Here is a 26,362-nt window from a genome sequence, read left to right on the forward strand (position 1 = left end):
TTTCTACAAATGAAGTTGGAGATTTGGTCAGGTTTAGTGGTGTCTTCAATGCTGAGAATTACAGACAGATGCTTATCCATCATGCCATACAATTAGGGAGGTGTTTACCCCAAACTTCTTCTGAAGCAGGACAACGACCCAAAACGTACAGCCAGTGTCATTAAGAACCATCTTCACTGTAAAGAAGAACAAGAGGTCCTGGAAGTAATGGTTTGGCCCTCACAGGGCCCTGATCTCAACATAATCGAGTCCGTCTGGGATTACATAAAGAAAAAGAAGTATTTGAGGCAGCCTACATCCACAGATCTGTGTTTAGTTCTCCAAGATATTTGGAACAACCTACCTGCCAAGCTTCTTCAAAAAAACTTTGCTAGTGTACCTAGAAGAATTGATGCTATTTTGAAGGTAAAGGCTCTGCAAACATGCTGCAATACAAAATGCAGAAATGTGAATCCAGTCCAGTGATTGTTTGAAAGGGTTAATGTTGGATGGAACTGCTTTTTGTCCAATGGCTAGTTGTTGTCTGCAGCCCACAAAAAATGGAATACTGATAGTCTATTACTTGCTATAGGCTTCAAACATTAGGGTATATCATATATTTTTTTATAGATGGTACAGCTAAAATGAAATTAAACAACCAGAGGCATAAATTTAAAGCTGGGTTCCAATCAACAATAATTTTGTATTACTACAACAGTCCCGATCTTTCATTAAACTTGTCAAATCTTACCTGATTTGAGTATTTCAATTTACACTATGCCATGCAGAATGCAGAGGGACTGCAGAAAATACAGTCACCACTGCTCTTTCCCCATGAGTAGAGTGGTTGTGTTACCATGGCCTTCCTTGGCATTCACAAAAGGCTGTGCTGGTGGTCTGCAGGTTTGTCCCAACATATGAACTTATGGACCACTTTGATGGCCAATTCATGTATATGTAATCCTGTGAGGCGCAACTAGGCCCAAGGAATGTGCTATAGGGCAACGCAGTGGTCCCTCCTCCCAGCATGCCAAACTTTACAGAGACATGCAATGATGTCAGTAACAGTAAGTTATAAATATTACCCCCCATCTTGCTTGGGACTTTAACAGCAAAAATGCATCAACTTTTTTTAAAAGAATTGTACATCTATCTTTGTTTCAATTCTTTTAAAAACAGTTGATACATTTCTGCCTTTAAAGACCCAAACAAAATAGGGAGATAATATTTATAATTTATCTATATGTATAAGGATGTTGGCAGATACCAGAGTATACTCCTGTTGATCAGTAAGCTCCGTACACACTATGAGAAAATGGGAAGAAAAATCCTGTACGAGGCACGATCGTTCTATTTTCGTATAGTGCACATACTAGAAAGAGCGTTTTTTTGTCGAATGTATACCATTTTCGTACGATTTTAATACAAGAAATATCAGATACGAAAGACTGCGTATGATCAGAAACAACAAATAACCAAAAAAAAGGCTTTTTTGTTCTAGAATTTGCACACATTATTTCTATCCTCAGTTCCAACTTGCTGAGAAACCCGTTCGATCGTTTTCCTGATTTTCCTATAGTGTGTACCCCACTTAAAAGTAATTTTTTATCCACCAAAGTAAGTCATTTGAATTTTTTTTTCAATTATAACAGTACATAGGGGGAGTGATTGGGGTGCCATAAAAGGCTGATTCCAGAGTTCAGCTTTTATATACTTGGTATATATATTATTATTACACTTATTATATATATATATATATATATATATATATATATATATCAAATGAACGGGTGGGTTACTTTCCTTTCTTTATTGTTTGTTATCGAAGTATTTGACAATATGGGTGGACTCCCATTCATATACATATGGGTGGACTCCCACTCCCATTCCTCCACCGATAATAGACTGAAGAAAAAAGACTTGACTCGTACTCCTGATACTTTAGAAAAATTTACAAATCTATAAGCAAGCCACTGTACAGTTGCAAACAACAACACTCTTCGTCAGGCTGTACATTTTTATAAAGTATCAGTAAAAATATTGCATCGGAGTACGAGTCCCATCTTTTTTCTTATATATATAAAATACTTATATTATATTATTTTTACACTTATTTTATATTATCATATACATTTTTTATTTATTTTTATCTTGTAGGCATGGACAACAGTCCATAAACTTTCCCTACATCCATTAGACCAGTGATTCTCAACTAGGGTTCCTCCAAAGGTTGCTAGGGTTTCCTTCAGGATTGGGCAATTTCTGCCTCTCAGATAAGTTCCCACTGACACCATTGATCTTTTTAGCAATCGGTAAGGAGGTAATTCTTCCCAATGACCACAAGTGTAAGGACCATTCTTCCAACTGACCATCACACTATTGTATCATGAGTTGTAGATTTCTACTTTTTAGCAGGGGTTCCCTGAGACTGGAGAACTATTTCAAGGGTTCCACTATGTTGAAAAGGTTGAGAAAGGCTGCATTAGACTATGGTCCAGCTTTTAACACCAGGTAGAAAGGAGTAGGGCTTAGAAGGAAGTATTGGTGGTGTGTGCCAACGGGGATGCATCTCATTAATGGAATGAGGCCCAAAATTATCAGTGTTCTGGATTCTAACTCCACTACCCAAAGCCAGGGCTTGACATTGAACAAAGTGCCACTTCAGGTTGGTGTATTGAAAGTCTAGACTGAAAGACCAGGTACTTCATACATGAATTTGTTTTTTGGCCTAGGGTTCTACTTTAAGTAAGTCACTGCCTGAAACATTACATTTAATGGGTGTGTTTGCATGCACTCAGACTCTGCCGCCCTGTGATTTCCTGAGAGAGTCTGCCAGGAGGTCAGACCACAGTGTTCTCTGCTTGTGTTAAGTGATACCTGTTTGTGCTGATTGATGAGATATGCAGAACTGCTGTTTCTGAAACACTTAAATGGAGCTAAATGCCTTTAACATCCATTTCCTACAAAAGGAACTCCTCTGGGATCTTGCAAGATTGTTTATGCGATGCCTAGTAATGCTTTGTGTGTGAATTAGCTTGCAGAATTGTATAAAATATTGGTGTCTTCTTGTACAATTAACTTTCCCAGAGTATTTGTATGTTCGCAGGGAAACTGTAGGCGACTGAGATGACTTCAGATTAGAGCTCATTCCACCTACTTTCCTCTTGTCATTGACTAATGCATTAACTGCAGATGAAATAGCAGGGGTTAATGCCGGCATGGGTGATGATGTCACAATTTGCACACGCTGTGTCTTAAACCGCACATGCTCACCTAAAAATAATCCCTTCTAGTAATGAAAATAACAGTAATTAGCATTTTTGATCCTGTTCCCCTGAGATAAGTCTAATGCACAATATTTATGTGTAACGTTCCATTTTGAAACTGTTAATGCACTCAGTATTAAGTCACTAATGCAGCAATGACTGTGTTTCCAACAGACTTTTGTACCTCCATGTCTAGAAGAAGGAGGTGATACCAATGGGACATAGCATTTAACTTAATGCTTCAAGAAGCCAGCATGTGATTCAAAATAATAGAGTTCATAGAGCAGAAACCTGAAATATTAGTTTTGAATGGATGTATATACATAAATATACACTGACACTGGCAGGACGGATTGTGAATGGTATGTATAAGTCACCTAGGGTTCTCACCTACACATGGTGAAGGGCTCCAGGGTTTGTGACTGGTTTTGAGAAAACAGACCTTTTCTTTCTCAAAATAGTAACTCTTTTGGTTCCAGGAGCCCGGAAGCTTTAGGCTGGATTCACCCCAATGCAAATTCTAATTTGCACAGGAGCCCTGTGCGTCTTTTTGTCTGTTTCAGGTCCGAATTCAGCCAAACATTTGGGCTAAAATCGGACCTGAAACTTTGAACCAGGACGCACCAGATCCCTGCTGTGAGCCGCATGCAGCTATGGTGTGAGCACAGCCTTAGGGTCCTTTCACACGGGGCAGATCAGTTCTGATCCGCCCCGTGGATATCCGTTTGCTCAGCGGGGATCACTCCGTTGATCCCCGCTGAGCAGGGAGATGACCGGTCCGTCTCTGCACACTACGCAGGGACGGATCTGTCACAGCGCCGCTCTCCCCTATGGGAGATCGGATGACGATGGCCCGCAGTGCCCGTCGTCACCCGATCCGATCCGCAGACGGATGGAAAAATAGCTTTTTCCTCCGTTACACTTTTTCAGATCGGAGCGGGTCGGATGTCAGCGGACATGTCACTGCTGACATCCGACGCTCCATAGACCTCTATGGAGCACCCGTTCAGGTCCGCCTGAAAAACTGACAGGCGGGCCTGAACGGGACGTCAGTGTGAAAGAGGCCTTATAGAGATTTTGATGGGCTAACCCCAGTAAGCAATTGTGCTGCAAGTTTGAAAACAACTTGCTAACCTATTGCTAGACTTGCCAGGCTTCACAAATTTGTTGTACAATTGCGGCAAGTCTGCATTGCATGACTCCAGATTTACTTTCTTTGTGAACATTGTGCTAGTATGCTGCAAGTTCTGGTTCAGTTATGTTGTGCAATAGTCATCCCACCACAGGGGTCACTGTGGCTAAATTTTCATGCTGTAGACTTGCAGAGCACTTGCTGTAGACTCGCCATTGCAACTTTGCTCTTGCTAGAGACTCGCCACGCAAATGTGCTACAAATTGGAAAAGTGTCAACTAGAACTTGTGCTTCAAGTGCTCTGCAAGTGTACAAATTGCCAGTGAAAATGTGCAGCAAGTTAACAGACTTACAATTCAACACTGTCACAAATTTGTGGCAAGTTATCCTTGCTATCTGGGACCTCCACTCCTCGGTCCACATCATACCTGGTAGCCGGACCTCATTAATTAGTCTTATCTCTGTACATTTTTATGTGAGCTAACGAAAGCTGACCATACACTGTAACATTTCTCTCATTTAGCCTCGTGGACAAAGCAAGTGAACTATATTGATTTCCCCATTTTTGCTAAGTAGTGTGGTTGGAGGGATCTAACCTGACTGCTATTGTGTTCTGACAGCCAGCAGCAATGGCTGTCAAAAAACATGAACAATGGCAGCATGTGATGCTCTTGTATCTGGCTCTTTCGATTTCCAAAAAATCTAATGATGTCGGATTGAAGAGTGCCAGCAGAGCCAACCGGGAATTCGATTTCAGGCAGGTGAAGTGGAGGCCCATCCATAAGGGACGCAGGGGCGCTGCTCCCCTAATCCATGCACCCTGCACATAATCTTTTTTTGGAAGAATGTGATTATAGCCTGAGGCTCTTATTGGCTTAAAAAAAAGGGTAGGCTCAAGGCGCAGAGCACTGCGCCCTGAGCCCACCCAGTTGTGTGACAATAGCGAATCAATATTCAATATTCTCCTCCCGGCCAATCAGGAAGTGGGTCTTATGAACCGATTGACCGAGAGGAGAACCGGCCATGTTGGCCGCCAAGGAGGAAGCCGCAGAGAAGAAGGAGATACAGGGGAAGCCGCAGTGGTGGAGGAGACGGAGGAAGGAGCTGAAGCTGCCCGCCACCCAGATGGGTTAAGTGAAGGGCTGGTGGGCGGATGAGTGAGTGATGGGGGGGTGATCGACCATCCGAGTGACGGGGTGGGGGAGATCGACCAACCAAATGTTGTGGGGAGGGTGGTGGCTGTTGGTTTGTTTGCTGTCCCCCCGAAAAAAATGGAGCGCCAGTCGCCACTGGGCAGATGCATCAGGAACTGCAAAAAAAAAAGAAAAATCACTCCATGTGTGGCCTGAGTAAATTCTCCAGTCTCTCTCTTAACGTTCTCTGCTGTCAGTGCTTGCTGCTGGGTGAAAGGGCTAACTACTGACAGAAAGCTAAAAAATGTACAGGAACCAGGAACTGATTGGAGATTAGTTAGTGGCTATGATGAGCTGATTTTTTTGTTTCGTGCATGGACTTGCTGTACAAAGCCCTCCTTCACTGAAACTATGTGTGTTAACTGCCCTTCTGAATAAAGGTGCAGGAAAACCTACACTGGGTCTGTTGACAAATATGTGCAATGAGCTTTTACAAATTTTAAACCTGTCATCTCTGTAAACTCTCTTGTATGATTTTTACCTATAGGTAAGCCTATAATAAGGCTTACCTATAGGAACAGTAAATAGCTCCTAAACATGCACCATTTGGGAGATATTTACTTTAGATGCAGCCAGTGACTTCACTGGCACATGAGCTCTGAAGGATCGGTAAACCCACGCTGTTCCTTCAGAGCCATGTTGTAAAAAGTGACAAGTGACTAGTGACAAGTCAGCCATTCATATCGCTGAAGCCTGCGAACCCGGTGGGTAGATGGCGGAAGATGGAAGCGCCTTCAGTGCATGAGCTGGAGTGAAGTCATTGCCGGCTCGGCCATTCATATCGCTGAAGCCTGCGAACCCAGAAGGAACCCTTCAACGCTGACAGCGGTGGTAAGTTTGTCATAATGTGCTAGTTTGCAATGCATATTAGCACATTATAAATTAAACTGCCTGTGGCCCAATTTTTTTAATGCAATTTACTACTGCTTTAAAGTGACTGTTAAGGATTTTTTTTTTACAATAACATGTTTTACTAACCTGTATTGTGCAATGGGTTTGCACAGAGCAGCCTCAATCCTCTACTTCTCGGGTCCCCCGCTGATGCACCTGGCTCCTCCCCAAGCTATTTGCTATGGGGGCACTTGTGCAGACTCAATCCCGAGCTGTGCTATTTGTGTCCATTGACATATGCATTGCAGCTCAGCCCTGCCCCCTTGCTCCCTCCTCACTGGATGTGATTGACAGCAGCAGGAGCCATTGGTGTCTTTGAGCCAGTGAGGAAAAAGAGGGAGACAGAGCAGCAATCCTACTCTCGGGCACAGTGCTGGAATCTGGATTGGGCTCAGTTAGATTTAAGGGAGGCTGCACTCAGAAAGTTTTTTACTTTAATGCATAGTATGCATTAAGGTAAAAAAAAAAAAAAAGATTAGCACTGAATTGATCTTCTGTATAATTGTCCCAAGTGGACTATTGGACCATGTTTGGCCGAGGGTTCAGCCTTATTGTACTATTACACTCTTTGTCTCTGTATGGCTTGTAACACTTTATTATTCAATAAAAAACAATTTGATTTAAAAAAAAATGTCTGACTTTAGAACAACTTTAATAAGTGAGGAAAAATTCTACATGGGAGTCACATGTACAGCTATAAAGTGGTGGGAGCAACTTTAATGAGTTGGAGGCTTCAGGATTTGGAATTGGAGGCTAAGTGTTCCTACAACTTTTTATTGAATTTTCAAGTAAACATAATTTTCAGCCACGCAGGGGAAACCTAGGCAGACCGCCAAAGCACCACACGGTCGCCACCAGTTCATGATACAAACAACACAAAAACAAAAAACTAAAGAACAAGAATGTATGTGTGTGGCTCACTCTTATACATTCATAAAATAAGATCAGAATAGCAACCCCACCAGGTCAGACCCAACATACATGCCCTCCCACTGTAATAGAATGACATATCTGAATAATACTGAAAAAGTATTTAACCCTTAGGATGGAACACCAGACATACAGTATATGCCGTTAAGTCATCAGACCTTGTGAAAGTTCCGTGGACACCCTCTATTATACAGTAGTACAGTATGTGTCTTTATAATGTGGTATTGCAAAGTTGACCACGTACAGCCACATGGAAAAACTGTAGGGAGGAGTCGATTTTTTTCCGTGTCAGGGTTATTGTTTTCCTAGCATAAAATTAAAATCCCAGCAACATACGTTCAGCCACCATAGGGGTCAACTCCTCCACCAAAGTGTTTGTACAACTTAATCATGGAGGGATACTGGTACATTTGCAGTCCAGTAATGAGACCCCTTTGCTTTTTTATGTTAACAGCAAGGAAGAACGTACAAAAAAAAATTGCCTAAAATTGACAGAATAGTATAACATCAATAAATATGCTAAACAGCCTTTTAGCATAAGATGAATGCCTAACTCCTGAAAGCCACCTTTGGGATAGCGTGACAGTGTTTTAGCATAAAACTGGTGAAAACATTGTGTACAGGTGGCTGTCAAATCTCTGACTTGGAAAATATCGGCTTATTTAGACAATGTCCCGATCTTCTGGACGGCTGCCCGGCAACGGGGCAATTCGGGGACAGACTGTTCAGCTCTCACTGCTGTTCCTCAATTGTATTAACCCATTAGCCATCTGAGATTCATGGAAACATAGCAGGTGGCAGTAGATAAGAGCTGTGCACCCACAGGCTTGTTTTCTTTCCAGACTGTAAAACTTAAGGCTGCATCCATCATTTGTATACTTGCTGCTTAGTGTCAGCCTGATTTTGCATCCATGTGTTTTCAGTGTTCTACTTGCAAAACCTCAACCTTTAGTTATCAGTCTATGAAAGAGTTTCAAGATGTATACATTGGAGATTATGGCTTACGAATAGGTAAATCCCTGATAGAAATGTATTTCAATGCTATAAAAATTTGAATGAATGGTGATAAACTTACAAAAATGTAATAAAATAGTTTATGTGATTCCTTCTATTTCAATATTTTTTATTAAGGTTTTATGAATAAATGGGAGAGTATACAACTCATACACAAACAGTATTATAAAAATAGAGAGGATAAAGTCCCACGGCGCAGGTGGTTGATATCGATATATAATTGGTAAACATAACCAGCAAAATAGTGTATCATAATATCAACTTTAACCATTAATTGGAAAACACAAGAAGTTGTCTGTCACACAGTTGTCTGTCACACAGACAAACCACCCTACCAGGGCGCTCAGAAAGACCACACAGCATTTCCATAACCCACTGGCCAGCCAAAGTGGGTCACAATCACTTCCAAGTACTTCATACCAAATAGCAAATATGAAAACCATATACCGGTATATTTAAAGCAGAAAATGGAAGGGAAAAGAGAAAAGAAGAAAAAAAGAAAGAAAAGCAAGTTACCCAAGACGTCCGTCAGAGAGCCCGCTGCCCATACCCCCACTCTTCGAGTGTCCGAAGGTTGGAGGTATTTAAGCCAAGGGTACCAAACACAATCAGACCTGATCCATCTTTTAGTATATGTTTTGTATATTTGTATATGTAGAGCTTCAAGTAAATGAGACAGGACAATGTGCAATAAACCGTAAAAGGCTACAGGGGGTAGCATTCAGACCAACGTCAAACTAACTAAGGGAGCAGGACAGAATAGAAGGCTCGAGAACAAGTCAGGAACTAAGAAGGCAGACAAAACCTGATATAGATTAACTCAAAGTCCAAAGTAACAACAGGATCAAGATCACAAGAATAGATAAGAAGGACAAGGAGCAACCCAACAGCAGGAGATAAATCTGAAGAATGAAAAACCACAGGATAGAATAATGGATAATTAGGAAAGGGTCTGGGAGTCATCTAGGCTGAGTATATACAATGAAGCAGCAGTGCATGTTAGTAGTAGGCATTCTTAAACATGCTTTCCTTAGGCGATGCTCAGGTGAGGGTAGGGCCAAAATACGAAGCAAGAGATGGACAACAGGTGGTCATACCAGGTGAAAGTTACTCAGAGTCTGGTTAGAGCAGAGGAGAGAAGAAGCCTCATCTAATAACTAGTGGCCAAGGACCAAGTTAAACCAGATCCTGCCAATAGCATACTGTAGGCAATCAAAGCTGTTTTCAAAGCTTATTATTTCTCAGCCCTGCCCTGCCATATCCAAGTGGTCTGACATCCATACTCCAATCAAGACAACATTTACTATTAAACCATAGGGCAGGGGGGGTCTAAACAAAAGGCCAGTTTACTGTCTTTCTGAGTTGAGGGGGCCTGGACTGTGGCCAGCTGTGGTAGAAATTGTCCTGGCATTAGTGGAAGTAAGTAGTGCCCCATCTTTGATATTGGAGGGGGGGGGTTATAGTGCCCCATTTTGGTGTCAGTGTTAGGAATTATGCCCCATGTTGATGGCAGTGGGAGGAATAGTGTCTTTTATCAGTCGGGAGAATAGTTCCCCAGGGGCCAGGTAAAGACAGACCCGCATCTGGCCCCTGGGCCACAGTTTGGAGACCACAGACATAGGGTATACTTCTTATATATGGTACTTCTGTGAATATGAGCTCTGGAAGAACACGGTAAAATTCAGTTTCCTCCTGCAGGTATGCAGAGATTATAGTCAGTAAATTGCAGGGATTTAACGCTTGAGCTCTGGATGGAATTATATTGAATACAATTACAAGCTGTTTGCTTATTCTATTATGTTGCATTTTGTTATTTCCAAGGATATATTAGAAGTTCACAACCAGGGGACTATCTATGATTCTTCCAAGAAATAACATCGATGCTGAATCTGTCAGACTCTAAGGGTGAGAATTGAGCAATGAAAGACCGCTGATCACTCGGTTCCCAGTGCTCCCTCCTAAACAGAATCAAGCACTCAGCAGCTCTCTGAGAGGCTGAGCCAGGTCTCGGTACAGGGTTGTGGGCGCATCCCGACCATAATGTCCCAATCTTGCTTCAGCCTGAACAGGCTCTGTCACATCAGTTGACAATGGGTCACAAGAGTGCAGAATTAACTGCACTCCTGCGATCCACAGGAAAAGTACAACCAAATGAGCTTTGGCTGTACTTCTCCTTTAAAGTAGAACCAAAAGTTAAAGGAAGTGACCTGCCAAAATAACTATATAATGTCTAATTTCAGTAATATTTTTTTTAATTACTCAGTGCTCAAGGAGGGTATGGGAAAAAAAGCATTTTAAAAAGAAACAAACAAATATTGCTTTTGTTTCTACAGGCTTAGTCAACAACGCCAACGTGAGGCGCTGGTTTAGGCCTCGGCATGCCCGTTTTGTTTTTAGAGGGAGGCAGGAGCATCTCTAACAGTCCAAGTCCTCCAAGGTCGGTGGATAGGACGTGTTTTACTAATACTTCATATGTTGCCATGCCACTACATATACAGCATGTTTGTGAGGCTGCGACCTCTTTTGTTTCCTTTGTTTTCCTTATTACTGTTTGTTTTGGGGTTCTCCCCAAATGTGGTTTTTGTTTTTGTTTTCTTTGTTATTTGAAATACTAATAAAAATGATATTTGCAAAAAAAAAAAACAACGCCAACGTCCTTTTTTATAGGAGCATTTTTAAATGATGTGACATATATGGGACCTAGTTTCTTTGTCTTCTTTAATGGATTAAATTGTTCACTAGCTGTAGCACTTTGCCAGTGACTCATCAGATCATCATTTTGCTAAATTTTGCTAAGGATGCAAATGGCAAAGAGATCCCAATAAATATATAAGTGATAAAGTTGTCCCATTAATAGCTAAATTTAAAAATAAAATTGAAATTTGGAAAAGACTCCCATTATCGACTGCAGGGAGATGTAATCTGATCAAAATGGTATGGATGCCGCAGTTATTATATGTGTTACACAACTCCCCGATATGGGTAGATATAAAATGGTTTAGGAAAATAGAGGTACTATTTCGAGAACTTATATGGAGAGGGGGATTATCAAGGATTGCTTTACAAACTTTGCAATCACCAACAAGAAAAGGAGGAATGGCAGTACCACACCCAAGGAGCTACTTCTTAGCTGCTCAATTGCAACACCTGGGAATGAGCGAGGAGACAGGGGGCGGAACGAACAGGGCTTTAATGCTAATGGAGATACCCCATAAGAATATGGTAGAAGCTCTGGAGGCAAATTCATTTTCCCCCCAAAAAAATACCCACAATAAAATTAGTAGTAAAAGTGTGGAAGGCAGTTAAGGCGATTAAAGGTCTGGGAGGCTTAACCCAATATACCCCTTTGTGGGATAACCGGAACTTGCAGGAAATGGAAGAGATAGGAGGATATAAAGATTGGGAAGTAAAGGGGATAGATAAGTTGGCCCAGTTATATACAGGAAAAATATTAAAAACATTCAACGCTTTAAGATCGGAGTTTGATATATCAAAACAATCATTTTATAAATACCTTCAAATTAGACACGCGCTAGGGAAACTATTTAATAAGCAAGGTCCAGTGTGGAATAACTCCCCTATTTTTAGCAGATTAAACTCTCAAGAAAGGACAAAAGGATTTATAGCGGATGTATATCCAGCTATATGTGAAGGAAGTATAGGAAGTCCAGAAAGGTTTAAATGCAGAAGGAAATGGGAGGAGGAATTTGGAATCCTTACGGATGAACAGTGGATGAAAATATTGGAGGATGGACACTCAATCTCAGTTTCGCCTGCTCAGAAGATGTCACATTTAATGCTACTACATAGAGCCTATTATACATCAAAAAGACTGTTTAGTTTTGGACGTAGAGTAGATGACAAATGCCCTAGATGCCAAGAGTCTGGAGACCTGGCACACATGTTCTGGCGATGCCCAAAATTGTTTCGCTACTGGTCAGAGATTGTTACTACTTTGAATGAAACATTTAGAGTGGCGATCAAGGGGGATCCCAGGATATGTGTGCTGGGCCTGGGAGAAGCAATAGGAAGATCTCTATGTATAAATAAAGCAATACTGAGGTGTTTGTTTCAGGCAAGAAAATTGATAGCTCAAAGGTGGCAAGCAAAAAATGCCCCTTTAGTAGCGGACTGGCAGCTAGTAATTACGGAAACAATATGGAAGGAGAGGGTGATATATTTAAGGAGAGGAAACTTTAAAGAATTTAAAAAGATGTGGAAACCCTGGTTGGATAGAATGAGATACCCAGTATGAGGTGTGGGGGGGGGGGGGGGAGAGGAAGATAGGTAGAGAGAGAGGAAGGAAAAGGGGAAGGAAGAATATCCGAGCAGTGAGTGAAAAGGGGGGTTAGAGAGAAGAATTAATGACACATTATGGATAGGAACGCTTTCTAAAGGTTTTACTCTGATTTATAGAACTATTGTATTTGTTAGGGTGAAATAAGTGTTATATTTGTCATGGAGAATGTTTCTCTTGCTTTTTATTATGTAAAATATTGATGAAAATAAATAAAGATTATGAAATGAAAAAAAAAGGATGCAAATGGCATTCTTATGCTTAACATATCTAAATTCAAGAGAGTAATTAATAAATAGGCCACTTCTATAAACGTGTAACATTGAAAAAGATATGCAGTGATAGACAAGGGGGTTCCTGTAATAAGGGTGTATTTATAAATAAAAATTTGGAAACCTATCCTCCTGCATGGGTGTTCATTCTGTGTTAATGATGGCACATTTGAATGTTACAAGGCAAATTTTTCTCTCCAGGTTGAGTGTTATTCATAAAGAATAGCGTAAATCAGGTAAATACTGCCCACTGGATGGAGCTAATGATCATAGGAAATAAATACTTTATTTTTTAAAACTAAGCATATGCACAATAAAATTGAATATACATTCACAAAGCAGTGTTCCATACATCAAACACGTATTAGGATTATCTTGCAGGAGAACAGCAGATCAAGTACCAAAAATTGGTCAAAGCATGTGTAACAGATAGGCCTTGCCCGACCTTCTCTATTGCTGGCTCGGGTGCAGGGCAGTTAGGCACAGTCCACCGAGCAGCTCTGATCACCACCAATGTCCTCTTCTCCTCCAGAGTCCAGACCACGTCACAGCCCCAGGTGGGTGGCCAGCAATTCTCCCGCTCCTAACTCCCTCTCCTAACTCCCCCTCTAGTAATTCACAAAAGGTGTCACCGCGGGCCCACCCCCCATCCGAGCGTGGCCAGCTTCGGAAATTGCGCATACGCATTCCAAAGTTTGCCCGTGGCAATATTTTTACGGGCAGCCGCTGTCCGTAATGGACCTTTATTTACAGTTTGTAAATTGACAGATTTTTACAAACTGTCTGTAAATTTACAGATGGTTGGCAACCCTGTTGAATAGATCTATATAACATTAAAAAGCAACTGGTAAGAAAGAGATTAGGTTTTAACAGAACCAAAAGGAAAATCTTACACTAAAATATAATATAAAAGAACAAGGAAAGAAACTACTACTATAATGTATTAGTTCAATAAAAAAAAAAATAGGTTTGATAACTGTTTCCCTTTCTATCAAAATATAAAAATGAAAAACAGAAACAAACAACATTTTGGCCGTTTACACCGGAATCGCACAGTGCAATGTGATTTTCAGCCCAATCATTTTAATGGGCTGAAATCACACTGGATCGCACCAAAACTAGTACATGCGCTACTTTTAAAAACACATTGTACCTGAATCGCATGGTACTGTGGCACCATGTGATGCAATGCATGCAAACGCTGCTTTGGGGTGTTGGTAGAATTACATTGGCACTCACAGCAATCACACACTGCATTATGCATTTTGAATGCGGTGCATGAAATGCGCACAAAACTTGTGATTCTGGCACTGCACTCTGGTGTGAACAGGCCCTAACAATGGAGGCTTATATTGCAATTTACCAATTAAGACATAAGGTGTTAAATATCAAATACTGAATTGATTGAGTTGAGAAAAAGAGCAGCCAAACAGAAAGACATTATAATATAAAGGGAATGTTTCTGCAAAAGCAGACGTTCGTTCCGTCCCCAGCACTTGCTGTGTTGTTGGCACCAGAATCTGCTCTCCGGTACTAATCAGGTAGATTAGGATTCAGTTCTGTAATCAGGCAGCTCTGTGTGCGACAGGTGGCTTCACTCCTTCTTCCAGTCTATGGGACAATGTATCACCTGGCCCAGTTACGCAGGCCATAAATACAGCGTTAATCCCGCAGGCCAGCAGTTTTATCCTTGCTATTCATAGCTCAGAAAGCTTGTTCTGTGGGGCAAGAATGTCACACTCCTACAGATTTTTCAACAACTGAGCAAAAAACGGTCACCTTATTGCATCTATCAGCATAGGACAATCAGTCCTTGTTCTGAGCAAACAAAAACCTAAAGACCCTTATGCTGGTAAACTGTGAATATGTAGCAAAGAGCAGATCTGTCTTATAAAATCAAATGTTTGCTTGAAAAAAAAAAAAAAAAAATGTATATTCCCTCTAAAAATGTGTTTTTTGCTTTGAAAAAAAAAAAAAAAAAAAAAAAAAAGACCAATAACATGTTAACAAAATACAAAATTGTGTTTAACCCCCACTACCCCCTCCAAAAAAAAATGTAATAGATTGAACCTCATCAATTTCACCTAAAGAAGATATATAGTTATAGTTAGTAAGGTTGAATAAAGACACCAGTCCAACCTGAGTGAGTGTCTACCATTGTCCCTATTCCTGTACATTGCACACTCATATCGGTCCCTACCCTCAAGGAGCCCACAATCCAAGGTCCCCATTCATATACCAGTGCCAATTTTGGACAGGAGCCAATTAACCTACCTACATGTCTTTGGAGTGTTGGAGGAAACCGGAGTACCCAGAGGAAACCCACACAGGCACAGGGAGAACATGCAAACTCTAGGCAGGTAGTGTTGTGGTTGGGATTCAAACCAGCGACCCTTTTTACTGCTAGGTGAGAGTGCTACCCACTACACCACTGTGCAGCCCCGATGTTCTGCTCTTCCTCCTAATCCCCCCCTCCCTGACCAAACCATATTTGGAATTATTATTATTATTATTATTATTATTTTTTCGGTGAGATACTTCCTGAAGGTTAAAGACTTCTAAAGGAATACAGACACAATAACCTTTTTTAATCAAATCACTTAGAGTACACCAGTTGATTATAATGAACCACACCCTTTCATTGAGATACAGTATTGAAAGGACATGGTCAAACAAACAGCTATTTCTTCAGAGTATAAACAGGTAGGAATATGCAAAACAAAGTTTGTTAAAATCCCTGCAATGTGCATTGATCACCCTAAGTGGATATTTTTTTGTTTTTCCTAAACAAAAGTATTGAGTTACTCTTTAACCTAAAAGGAGCAAATAAGAGGAATGTATTGTTAACCTGTTCCCGGTGGTCATGCGCATAGATGCAAAAGCAGGACAGGTAGGCCTTATCCTCAGTTGTCACACATATGTGTCCATGGGGAGTCATAATTAGGTGCTCAGTGTGTATGGTAAGCACACCGACACAAACCCAATCATTGTTTTCGATCAGGAGCCCCTAATCATGTGACCATGTTGACAGACAATCACAGCAGTCACATGACTGGGAAGGCTGCTTCCTCCTCCCATCATTAGCAGCCTCTTATGGCCCCACTGGGTGGCAAAGGGTTACTGTGTATTAACCTCTTAAATGTTCAGTGACATTTGTGATTTATTTTTGCTGTCACTGTCTAGAAGTATTGTAGCAATGAAATAAACTTTTTAGCTATAGCAAAGTCTTCCTTGAGTGCGCATAAAGGTGAGATATATCCTTCTCTTTCACAGATTTAAGAATGCAGAGGGACATTCCCGTCATTATAAAGCACTAACATTACATTTTTACCATGTTAGGATACAAAGGAACATCCCTACTTCCCTAGAGTGCTACGAAAGTTGTCTCCACCACCCTAGAGTGCTAATGGAGATGTCTCCACCACCCTAGATTGCTTGGGGAGAAATCTCCACCACCCTAGATTGCTAGGGGAGAAATCTCCACCACCCTAGATTGCTAGGGGAGAAATCTCCACCACCCTAGATTGCTAGGGGAGAAATCTCCACCACCCTATGGTTCTAAGGAATAAGTCCCTACCACCTTACAGTCCTAAGGAAGCTATCTCTACCACCCTAGCGTGCTAAGGGAGATGTCTCCACCACCCTAGATTGCTATTGGAGAAATCGCCACCACCCTAGATTGCTAGGGGAGAAATCACCACCACCCAATGGTTCTAAGGAATAAGTCCCTACCACCTTACAGTCCTAAGGAAGCCATCTCCACCACCCTAGCGTGCTAAAGCCCCATACACACTATCAGATTTTCTGCAGATTTTTGTCTTCAGATTTACCAAAACCATATAATATGAGATCAAACCTTAGGAGTTTCAATTTGTATGCAATCAGGCAGGCCCTTGTACTACATGGTTTTGGTAAATCTGAAAACAAAAATCAGTAGAAAATCTGATAGTGTGTATGGGGCTCACCACCCTAGACTGCTAGGGAAATCTCTACCACCCTAGAGTGGTAAGGGAGATGTCCCCACCACCCTAAATTGCTATGAAAGTCCCCACCACCCTAGAGTGCTAAGGGAGATGTTGCCACCACCCTAAAATGCTAGGGAAGTCTCCACTACCCTATAGTTCTACGGTAAGAATGCTGTCTCCATCATCCTACAGTGCTGAGAGATGTCTGCACCATCTTACAGTGCTAAGAAATATTTGTCCACCACCCTAGAGTGCTAATAGAAAGGTCTTCTGCCAAGGTCAACTGATATGAAACAAAAAGAGAATACGGGAGGATGAGAAGCTACTTGGCAGTTTTTACATTACATGGTTCTTCTTGATACTTCTACCACAGAGCATCAGATTTAAAAGCTTTGGAGCCTTAAGAGATGGTTGTGCCTAAATGACACACCTTATTAAAAAAAATATGTGTGGACACTGAAGAGTGCAACATTGGTGATTTATGCTTTAGGGGCCCATTCTTACTGCCAGCACTGCAATGCATTTTGCTTTCATTCACAATGCAGACAAAGAGTAAGGACAAGCGGAAATCTTTAACTTTCTAAATGGCCCACTCCTACAAGTGCGCTGCTTTATGTGGAAAATTCTAGCAGAGTGCACTTTAGGTGCATTGCTTTGCCCAATTCAAGTCAATTTGGATCTTATCTTTTTCCTGTGGGTACTTACACCACAACTAACCATTCCTCAAAGCTGGTTGTTTTCTCTACATCACTTTCCCTTTAACCTAAAAATATATCACTTGGAGGATATATTAAGTGCGTTGTTTAACACGCTTTGAATGCATGTTTAATGCATCAGAAATACATAGTAACGCTATAGGTACATGGTTCACATTGATGTCAGTATTAGAATTATTTGTAAGTGTGAGCTTAAACTGGCCATGCATGGTTTGAAATTTACATGGTTCAGCAGCTGGCCAAATTTCAATCCAGGTATGGCAGTTCCGTTCATGAGAAGTCAATCTATCAATCAACTTCTCATGAATGGGAAATATATTCTGATGGCCGGGAGGCAGGCAAAATACAATGACACAGCTGGGAAGATTCCTATTTCTATACTGAATGTGTGGATGGGGGCATCAGTTCAGTTTTTTCATTCTGCTGACTGACTGGACGAAAAACGGAACCATCTATGGGCAACTTAAGCCTTAGGCCGCGTACACACGCTCGGACTGTTCGCCCAACTTTGTCCGCTGAACAGTGTTTGGGCGGACAGTCCGCTCGTGTGTGGGCTTTCAGCGGACAGTTTGACGAACAAGGTTTTTCGGAAATTCCGTAAAACTGTCCGCTGAAACCTTGTTTGAGCGAACAGTCCGCCCGTGTGTAGGCTTGTTCGTCAAACTAAGTTCCGCGCATGCTCAGAAAGGATTTACACGCCGAAAGTTATAATGCAGTGTATAGGACGTCGTATTCTTCGTCCCGTCGTACGTGCCATTCACGTCATCGCGCACGGTTTCAGCAAACTGTTCGTTCGTCGTGTGTGGCCATGTCCGTCCATGCTAATTTTGAGCGGACTGTTTGCCGAAACTGTTTGACGGACAAAGTTGGGCGAACAGTCCCCGCGTGTGTACGCGGCCTTAGAGTGTATGTACAAGCACATCCCATTTACAAGTGAGTTAAATGTAGTATGATTTAAGTTGCTTCTGACTTGCTTAGAGTTGCTGTAACATTTACTTTGGCTTGTAAAAAAAATAAAAAATGTTTTACTAATGTGAATGTGCATGCATTGCATCCATTTTCTGAACCCATTCAGATAGTCGATCCTGTATGACAGCTGAGCCTGTCCCATGTGCATACAAGCTCCTGTTCATTCCTGATGATGTCCCTCAAAGGAAGGCCATGGATTGTGTTCGTGTGACAAGCCCTCATTCCCAAGTCGTGTGCTAGAAGAATTTGTAGGGAAAGTAGCAACACCGAGTGACAACCTGCCTAGTGTATTCCTGCACTCAGATGACATTTTCTAGTTTTTCAGCCAGCGAGGTAATTGCTGCAATGGCTGATTGATCTGCTGTTATGTGGGCTGAGATCAGCTGTGAGCCTGTGGCCATTACCAGATCTTTGCTCATTCTCTGCTTATCCCCAATAATGTTCACAGTCAATCTTTTACATTCATACATGTTGGCTTCATGTCCTATTTTGGTTTCTTGTGTTCCAGGAATGCATTTTATGTTTTTTCCCCCTCTAAGACTTGCTTGTCTTTATAAGAACACCAGTAGCAGCAATAGACATCTGCTTATTCTATTCAACATGTCGCTCATTGTTAAATGTATGCAGAAAGTCAGATGGCTGCCTTGCTTATAAGGAACAGCATTGCTGGCAGCAAGGATAGAGAAGGGTTAACATTGTAAAGTAATGTTACTACTAAAATCCCAAAAAGTATTAAAGCGGGAGTCCACCGGGACTCTGCGTTTTTTTTTTTTTTTTTTTTTTTTTTTTTAAAAGCCAGCAGCTACAAATACTGCAGCTGCTGACTTTTAAATAGTGACACTTACCTGTCCAGCGCGCCCGCGATGTCGGCACCCGAAGCCGATCGCTCGCTCGTGCCGCCACCATCTTGGGTATGGGAATCAGGAAATGGAGCCTTTCGGCTTCATTTCCCGGTTCCCTACTGCGCATGCGCGAGCCGCGCGGCGCAATCCGGACGGTCCCCGCTGCCTCTGGGAGCTGTGTGTTTCCCAGCAGGCAGCGGGGCACTTGCTGAAGGGGGCGGGCGCTTGCGGAAAGGGGCGTAACGTACGCCCCTTTCCGCAGAGAGCTAGCCCGGAAGTGGGTGCAGTTACCTGGATTATCCAGGTAACTGCACCCCCCTCCCCCCTGAAAGGTGCCGATTGTGGCGCCGGAGGGGGGGGGGGATTCCGATGAGCGGAGGTCCATTTTAGGGTGGACCTCCGCTTTAAGATATGTTTGTCATTTGTACCAGCATTTTGATTGGTCCATGCAGCTTTCTCTGTAAGCTGCAACTGGCATTGGTTGCACCCCAACCACCCCTGCATACAATGAAGTTATTGTCCCTGTATTGTACGTGACAATGCTGAGACTTTGGCTTTGTCTTTGTGTGGTTGACTGTTCCTGATGTCTTCACACCTATGGATCTGCTCTGGATGTGAGGATGTCAGTAACAGTTCATCGCTGGATCATGGAGGAGCGGATGAGTATAAGCTTTCTCCAATCCTGTAGACCAGAGATCTCCAAACTATGGCCCTCCAGCTGTTGGGGAAATCCACATCCCATGAGGCATTGTAAAACTCTGACATTCACAGACATGACTAAGCATGATGGGAATTGTAGTTCCTTAACAACTGGAGGACCGCTGTTTGGAGACCCCTGCTGTAGCCAAAAACAAGCAGCTGACCTGTGCAGTATAGGTACAGCCACACTGCATAGGAAAACTTTTTTTTTTTTGCCCAGAGTTGGGCTTGTAATTAAATGAAGGATTTAAGCTGGGTAAGTGTGGCCCTCAAAAGGATCAACTTAGGAAGAGTTTCATTATTTCTACTAAGGCCGCGTACACACGGGCGGATTGTCTGGCCAACTAAGTTCGTCAGACAATCCGACAGACAGTCCGTTCAAAATTTGCATGAACGGACTTGACCACACACGATGAGCAGACAGTCCGCTGAAAGCGTGCGCGAATACGTGTACAGCACGTACGACAGGACTAGAAAAACGACGTCCTATACACTGCAATGCAACCTTCGGCCGTGTAAATCCTTTCTGAGCATGCGCCATACTTAGTCCGTCCAACTTGCCTACACACGAGCGGACTGTCCGCTGAAACCAAGTTTGGACGGACAAAACCAAGTTTGAACGGACTGTCTTACGGAAATTCCGTAAGACTTTGTTCGTCAGATTGTCCGCTGAAAAAGTCCGCTGAAGCCCACACACGAGCGGACTAAGTTGGACAGACAATCCGCCCGTGTGTACGCGGCCTTAGAAAGCAGTGTTAGTTTCATTTGAGTTTGCATCCCTGGTGTGCATTAACAAATTCACCTAAAATATGAGTAATATTTTATGCTGGAGGAAATTAGTAGGAGGCCTTAATGACCCGCCTTCTCTGGTGTGGAGCCCAGGCTGGAAAGCACCGGGGCGGACTGAGGGTGGAGCACCCCCCCCCCCCCCCCATTGACACATAACGCTATAAAACAAGTAGCCGACCGGGAGGAGGGAGGCAGGCCCAGATGGCTGCCAACCAGCCAACAAGCCAAGGTCCTGTACCTGCCACAATTGAAAGATGGGAGCAACAGGGCCATATACCATGAATAGGAGAATGACCTCCCTGATGGTGTAAACACCTTTATTTCCCCATGTTCTCTCTTTTCTACTGTTCCTGAAGAAATGATAAAATGCTGGTCACTGTTACACATGTGTTATACCCAACTGTAAAGCTATGACTAACCCAACAAACAAAGTTTATAAAAAAATAAATAAATTTGAGTAATATTTTAAACTGGGCATGAAAATAAGATGGTTATTAGCAAATAATTAATATATTTTAGTTGCAAAGTGCAGGACACAGACAAAGCATGGATGGTCCCTGGGTTATAGGCTTGTACCATGAACAGTGGAAAACTATCTAAAAAATTCAAGCCCCTTTCAAGTCCCTCCTTCGAATTCATGAGGGCTTATTGTACCCCACCTCACAGGGCCCCCTGGTCAATCCCTACATATAACATATTGGAAATTTATCTTACCTCTATCCATTCTCCTCCCCTGCCATTAGATTGTGGAGGGAGGGCACATTCTTTTCAGTACATGCCAACACAGGGACCTGTAAATATAGGGTATGTAAATGGCTACAGTTCATACTGGTGCATTGCGCTGATATACTCTGGAAAAAAGTAGAACAAGTCATATTTTTTTCAGTGCAATGCAAAGCAGCTTAAAGTAACGTGTGTCAGTGCAACTCACCTAAACGCACAGGAAAAACAGCAGGCCAGCATAGGTTGGACTCCTCTGTCATTCCAGGAGAAAAGTGCATGTTAAAACCCAAAGCACAGTGTGCTATCACGCATCAACACACATGCACTTGCACACAAAACACTTTGCAGTGCGAAAAAAAAAACGAAATATGGGCTTACCTAACCCAGTGATTATCTCCATAAAGTGGTAGACATATACAGCAAACCCTATAAGAAGCAAAATAGGAATTATCATTGTAAAGGAGAGACAGTGAATATGCATAAAGGAAATGCTTCCATTGTCTCTTCCGGTGCATAAAGGGTTACCAGCAAGATACAGTTGAATGGTGTCCCGCAGAACTGACGTAACACACATGTGGGAGTTTTCCATACTTTCTTCTCTAGCACAAAATAATTGACTGTGCATTATGAAATTACTGAGCTATAAAAAGAATGATAGGAAAGGGGGCTAAAAAAAAATATTCAAAATGAACAAACATTGGGAATTATTAAAGGGACTTTCAGTGTAAATTAAAGTTGCGATCCTCCTTTGGACTCTTTCTTGTAATATGTACACCAGATTTAATTGTAAGCACCACTTGCAGGTGAAAACATTCATTGCATTGCAAGTTGACCTTTAGAGAAAGCCAGTATTGACTGGGCTACAAGAATCTAACTGTGCCAATATAAAGAGGTTCTTCGCTCTAGAAAAAAAGATAAAGTCAACAACTACAAATTCTGCTGTCCTCACCTGGTCTAGTTCTTCACTGGTCTCCAGGTTCCTGGTGTCGGCATCTTTAGTGTGGGAAGCCAGCTGTGAGAGCTTGAGGCTTCACAGCCGGTAAGGATGAGCTCTGGCGTGTTCGCATGCTCCATGTGCAGAGCCCGCCAGGAAGTCGGCACAGAGTTTGGCGCTAATCACAGGCAGCGAGACATTGCCCCGATGTGTGGCTGCAGAGATCGGGCAATGTCTCACTGCCTGTTATTAGTGCAGCGCCAACTTTCTGGGGGGCTCTGCACGTGGAGTGCGTGAACACGCCCAAGCTCATCCCTAACAGCTGGCCTCTTACTGCACATACATGAGCTACACTGCATTTTGTGAATGGTCCTGCAGCCTTCTGGAACCTGTGACATTACACAGAAAGCTGCAGGTGAAGGGGGAATTAACTTTTGCTCAGATCACCTAGTGGGAGCTGGTAACGGTCCGAAAAAAAATGACATGCCAAATGTGATAGAGAAGGGGAGAGGATGACGTAAAGCGGAATTTCTCCTTTTGGGTGAAGTTCAGGTTTAAACACTTCCTTATTGTAAAATGATGGCTGAGTAGGAGCACTGGTATTCTGGGATAGACGTCACATGACACTGGATCCACTGGACACAGCAGAAGACAAATCGTTGTACCGGGCAAACCCTAGTACTATGTGATTGTTGTGACAATCATATTTCAATCGTAAAACATAGCTTTCATTCATAGCCATTGTAAAGTTCGGGGGACCAGCTAGATCACAGGACACAGGCTTTTCACCCAAAAGGAGGTTTATTGAACTCAAATAGTTTTACAGCAGCAAAAACAAAAGAAAGAGATTTCAGTCTCACCGACTTGCAAAGTCCAGAATTGGTATCGCAGTCAAACAGTCCTTGGTTTCTATTGCAGGTAACTTCCCCTGCCAGGAGGCTTCCAGGCAGGACACTGCTGTCCACTTTTGTTGCTGCAAACAAAACCCCATCTCCTCTACACTCCTCCACACCCATCTACAACTTTCTGTCTTGTTTTAAACCCACTTCCTCTGACAGGTGAGTTAACCCTTTTTGTTCCCTTAAAGGGACCACAGTCCAAACAGAGAGGAAACATAGCGTCATTCCAGGACCCAGTCACAGCGTCCTATACACCATTCATTGTTTACTATTGTGTTCTCTGTGATTGATCACAGTGATAACATGGTACAGGGGCCAATTACAGTGGACATGTACCATGTGATAGCTGTGGCCAATCACAGTTATCACAATAGTACACAATGATGCACGAATGGATGCCTGTCATAAAAATGATTTCTTATAACAGCGATCAGATCATGACTGTAATACGCAATCACAGTGAAAAAAAACAAAACTGATCACCTTCCCAGAGCAGTGCAGCGTCACAGTGACACTGTACTGCTGTGGTCACTGTATATAAAAAAAAAATACATATACAGTAGAAATCAGAGGGCCCTGCTTGTTAGAGCTTACAATCTAAGATGAATGGTCAGGAGATACAAGAGGTAATAACTGTGGGGGGGTGAGCTGATGGAGAAAATAAATGTACAGTTGTTAGGTGGGGGCAAGATAGGCTTCCCTGAAGAGATGAGTTTTCAGAAATCATCTGAAAGTAGACAAAGTAGATAGTCGGACAGATTGGGGTATAGCATTCCAAAGGATGGGAGAGGCTCGGAAGAAGTCCTGGAGGCGAGCATGAGATGAGGTGACAAGGGAGCTAGAGAGCAGGAGGTCTTGGGAGAGGAGAAGAGGACAATTTGGTTGGTATTTTGAGACCAGGTTAGAGATGTAGCTGGGGGCCAGGTTGTGGATGGCTTTGTAAGTTACTGTTAGTGTATTAAATTTGATTCGTTGGTTGAGTGGAAGCCGATGGAGGGATTGGCAGAGATGGGTAGCAGACGTATGATGATGCTGACTTTTATTTAATTTCTTCATTTTCCAAAAAAAGTGACAAACAAAAATACAGAAACTCACCCTGGACTGTATACTTTCCACAAAGGGGTCATTTGTACTGTCCTGGCAGACTGAATAATATACACTGATTTTGGTTATTTGTACTAAAGAAATGTAGCAGAATACATTTTCCCCTAAATTTATGAAGAAACATTTTTTATTTGAAACATTTTATAACAGATACAAAGAGAAACGTGATCCAGCCACTAGCACCCCTCCTGTATTAGAGTGCCCCCAACTCTGGATGAAGGAGAACAGGGGGCACCTTTGGACATCAACATTGTAAGTCTAAGAGGAGGGCAATGTAAGAAGTACTAACAGTTTTAAATACCCTAACACATTGAAGCCAACCTCCGGCTAATATTTTATAAGCAACTACAGCAAATAGTTTTTTCCCCTTTGGGATAATGATTTTACATGGATAAATAAAAGCTGATCGTTGAAAGCACCCCAGTCAGTGGTAGATTTGGTAACTTTGTCACATCCCTGTAACTGATAGATCTGTGGGAAAGCTTTTAAAGGAGCTCATTCGGCTGGGCTTGTCCTATGGGTTACAGGAGTGCAATTCGTTTTACACTCCTGTGACCGGTTTTCAGCAGAAAGCGGTCTTAAGTCCCTCTCTGCTGATGTCACCAAGATCAGTCCAGGCACCTCGTCATCCCGACTCTGGAGGTCTGCATCCACCAGGTTCCTGGACTGATGGCAGTCTCAGCCTCTCAACGAGAGGCTGAGGCGCCCGCTTCCCTCCCCTTTACAGCTCAGCACTGCAGTGAGCATGGAGGAGCAGAGAGGAGAGCTGCGGACTGACTGGCAGCAGCTCTCCGCTTGGGGAGGTAAGAGAACCAAGCCATCAGCGATGTTCGATCGCTCGGTTCTCAGTGAAGAGGCAGCGGGGGACAGATGCAGCATCGGGCCGATGCTGCATTCACCTGGGTAAGTATGATTATGGGTTAAAAAAAATCCCATACTTCTCCTTTAATGAGAAAATAACTCACTGGCAGAACCACTAGGTGAAAATGAAAGAAAGCCTAAAAGGAAAACAAATGCAGACACTACACCTAAGAAATGGTAAGCTGCAATATACCGTTTGCTTTGGGGTTTAATACTGCTTTAACCCTGCCTAGAAGAATTTTATTTTCCATATTTGTACACTGAGCCTGCAACCTGGTCTCTCCATGTTCCAGAGACAAAGTAATACACAAAGTGATTATACAGAATCTAATGATTGTCTTTTCTAGCATGCTCTAATGTTTATTATAGTATGGATATAGGTTCAGGGTTAATAAGAGGGTCATGTCGATGGATTACTGTGTGTGTTTGTACAGGGGCAGTATTAATGACATAGATATCTGTTATTGTATTGCCATTAGTTAGGCATGGAATAACAATTACTTTCAGAACTGAGCAGTACCAAGATTTGCTCCCATTTAGTTTGCTACATTGCACACAGCTTATCATTAGATAGTGTATAGAATATACAGAGAAAAATAGATTCCTTGATGCTGCATTTTGTTTTATTAAACATGACATGTTGTTAGGATGTGGTAGGCTTGCCTAACACAGGGAATGTTTTTTTTTTTTTTCAATTTTGAATTTCAGAACATTCATGGTGCTCCAACAATGAGTTAGACCAGTGGTCTCCAAACTGCGGCCTGGGGCCAGATGCAGCCCTTTGCTTACTTTTATTTGGCCCTTGCTGCAACATTGCTCCCAATGATACCAATGATAGGGCACAATTCCGCCTAATGACACCAATGATGGGTAACAATTTCTTCCAA

General features: G+C 42.3%; 1 protein-coding gene across 3 annotated transcripts in view; it reads left to right on the top strand.

The window, feature by feature from the left end:
* SMPD3 (sphingomyelin phosphodiesterase 3) overlaps positions 1 to 26,362 on the top strand; it is a 309,102-nt gene that overhangs the window by 151,893 nt on the left and 130,847 nt on the right. The window contains exon 3 of one of the 3 annotated variants that reach the window (XM_077455429.1): positions 23,530 to 23,669. The exons of the other annotated variants lie outside the window; for them this stretch is intronic. The gene's annotated coding sequence lies outside the window, so the exon portion shown is untranslated. The remainder of the gene's footprint in view (positions 1 to 23,529; positions 23,670 to 26,362) is intronic. 3 annotated transcript variants of the gene reach the window in all.

Source organism: Lithobates pipiens, unplaced genomic scaffold (genome assembly GCF_037356315.1).
Source record: "Lithobates pipiens isolate NorthernLeopardFrog02 unplaced genomic scaffold, aLitPip1_a1.2 Scaffold_10, whole genome shotgun sequence".
Taxonomy (NCBI): domain Eukaryota; kingdom Metazoa; phylum Chordata; class Amphibia; order Anura; family Ranidae; genus Lithobates; species Lithobates pipiens.